We start from the raw sequence: 2,814 nt of genomic DNA on the forward strand, positions 1-2,814 counted from the left end.
GATTAATTACTGAACACCTATATAACTATGTTAATTGCTAAAGAAGAAATTAAAATATATTTAAATTTGTTAAAATTGGTCATTGTTAAAAAGACACAATTATTGATTCAACCCCCTCCCCTCCCCTCCCCATAATTCCCTGGTTTCCAACAGATTCCATTCATAATTCAACATTACTCCTCCTAAAAATACAAAAAACATATGGAGGGAGGGAAGTGCCACCCTCTTCATGTATGAATTTTCTCAAAGTTTTATGAAAAATTGTAAAATTTTATCAAATTAAAGAAAATAGGAATATGAAAAAAGTGAAAGTATTCCCCTTTATAGGCCATCAATAAGTTATTACAAATGGTCATGTTCTGTCTACACATGATGATGTAGATAAACATCAAGGTCTTGAGCTTGTACCAATAGAAACTAGGTAAGTAATATTAAGTATTGTAGGATATTTCTTGCTCTGAAAAAAAATAAAAATAAATAAATAAATAAAATAATAATAAAAAATAAAAGAAAAAATAAATTAAATTATATTAAATTTGTACAATTAAAGTATGATAAGAGTGATTATTCATTGTTATCCTAAAATACAAATAAATTTTGATTTTGATTACAACCATTGGGGAAAATATATTAATGCATGCTTTTAATTTTGAGCTCAAACTTGAGTGCTTTCATTGCTTATCCCTAGAATGGATATTTTGCAATGTTATTGGTATTTGGATTTGGCTTTGTGATTTAATTTCTCCATGCCCATTTTGCTCCTTGGACCACTATATATAAATCATATATTGGTCTTTTTGGTTTGATTGTGTTTTATGCTTAGGCAGACACTTCAATGTGCTCTGTTACTTTTGTTTGCTTTGTAAAAATGCAAATTGCTAGTGTTTCTCCCCTTTCTTTTGGAAGTTTGTAAAGTATTTTGTCATGACTACTATTAACTTTCTTTGTAAACATACCCTAAGACACTCTAGTTGTTGAGTGTTGTTTCTTCTATTACTTGTGTGCAACTTGCATGTGTTTGGTTTGAAGTTGTACTATGGATTAATTGATTTTTGATAAAGCCTCAAGAATTTTGCTTTGTGAAACAATAATTATGTTGTGGAATCAACAATTTTGTTTCCTTCTTTAGTATTGCTTTTGGAATACAATTTGTTATATATTTTCACTTTCTCACTTCTATTTTATTTATATTTATATTTGAAGGATTTTCAGTGGACTAATGTAGTAGCAAGTCCATCTTAAAGAAAATGGATTAAAGTCTTATTGGAGAAGAAGAATGAACACATGTGGAAAGGTTGTTCTTGCCACTTTGGATTTCATTATTAGTATTGTAGTTAGATGAATATCCACTTGTGCCTTGTTGTTATTGATTGCTTTGTGGAATTGAAAATAGTTTACATTTTCCTATTTTCTTTTAGTAAGTTTTTAAAGTCTATTATTATGCTTAATTTTTTCTTAAAATTTTAAGTGTTTTGGACTATTTTTGCAGAGAATATCAAGTTCAATTTCTAATTTCTATGCATATATTTCCCTTTCCTGGTAAATCTTCTCCCATTATACTTTCCTGGTAAATCTTCTCCCATTATACTAACATGCATAACTTTGCAATGTATCAACTGGCCGAGCCCAGGTTCGAACTGCGGACCGCTGGAAAATAAAAACGATTTCTATACATATGCTTCCCTTTCCTGGTAAATCTTCTCCCATAACCTAGGTTCGAACTGGGGACCCCCGGTTTGAAATAAAAAAACATAAAATCAACTGTTTGAGGCCAGGTTCGAACTGCGGACCGCTGGACATTAAAAACGGTTGGAAAAATAACCTAAAATCAACTTTGTGAGCGACTGCTGAAAATTAAAAACGGTTCCTGGTAAAGCTTCTCCCATTATACTAACATGCATAACTTTGCAATGTATCAACTGGCCGAGCCCAGGTTCGAACTGCGGACCGCTGGAAAATAAAAATGGTTGGAAAAATAACCTAGGTTCGAACTGGGGACCCCTGGTTTGAAATAAAATAACATAAAATCAACTGTCTGAGCCCAAGTTCGAACTGCGGACCGCTGGACATTAAAAACGGTTGGAAAAATAACCTAAAATCAACTTTGTGAGCGACTGCTGAAAATTAAAAACGGTTCCTGGTAAAGCTTCTCCCATTATACTAACATGCATAACTTTGCAATGTATCAACTGGCCGAGCCCAGGTTCGAACTGCGGACCGGTGGAAAATAAAAACGGTTGGAAAAATAACCTAGGTTCGAACTGGGAACCCCTGGTTTGGAAAAAAATAACATAAAATCAACTGGCTGAGCCCAGGTTCCAACTGCGGACCGCTGGACATTAAAAACGGTTGGAAAATAATGCAAAGGTAAATGTCTGAGCCCAGGTTCGAACTGGGGACCTTTAGTGTGTGAGACTAACGTGATAACCAACTACACCACCCAGACAGCTGCTACTTTTTTTGTTTAAAGTCCTTCAGGTATAATTTTTTTGGTGTCGTATTCGTTCGAAATCCTATTATACTCATTTGCTTTGTGGTTGGGTTCGTTTATTGCCCACAATAGATTTTGATTGGAATAAACCTGAACACATTCGAAATGAATTTCACGTTCATTTTGCTGGTTTGTTGAGAGTTAGTTCAAACATATTTTTCTTTTTTGCTGTGTGTGAAGGGCAATAGCATTCAAATTAAGTGTTTTGTTGTCAGTCAAAAAGGGCAAAAGAAATTCGATGTCCGAACCATGGGAGGTTTAACTCCATTTTGAATGTGAGTCTTACCATTCACATCTTTTGCAAGCGGGCATCCTTCTGAGGA

The 2,814-nt window shown here is 33.8% G+C and overlaps 1 non-coding gene across 1 annotated transcript; it reads right to left on the bottom strand.

Annotated features, from left to right (window-relative positions):
* Positions 1-2,372: 2,372 nt before the first annotated feature.
* On the bottom strand, positions 2,373-2,446 carry TRNAV-CAC (transfer RNA valine (anticodon CAC)). Its single transcript has one exon. It is a non-coding gene; the product is annotated as a tRNA-Val (tRNA).
* Between the last annotated feature and the right edge of the window lie 368 nt (positions 2,447-2,814).

Source organism: Pinus tabuliformis, chromosome 3_2 (assembly GCF_031772625.1).
Source record: "Pinus tabuliformis cultivar Carrire ecotype Pingquan chromosome 3_2, CPIR1, whole genome shotgun sequence".
Lineage (NCBI taxonomy): Eukaryota > Viridiplantae > Streptophyta > Pinopsida > Pinales > Pinaceae > Pinus > Pinus tabuliformis.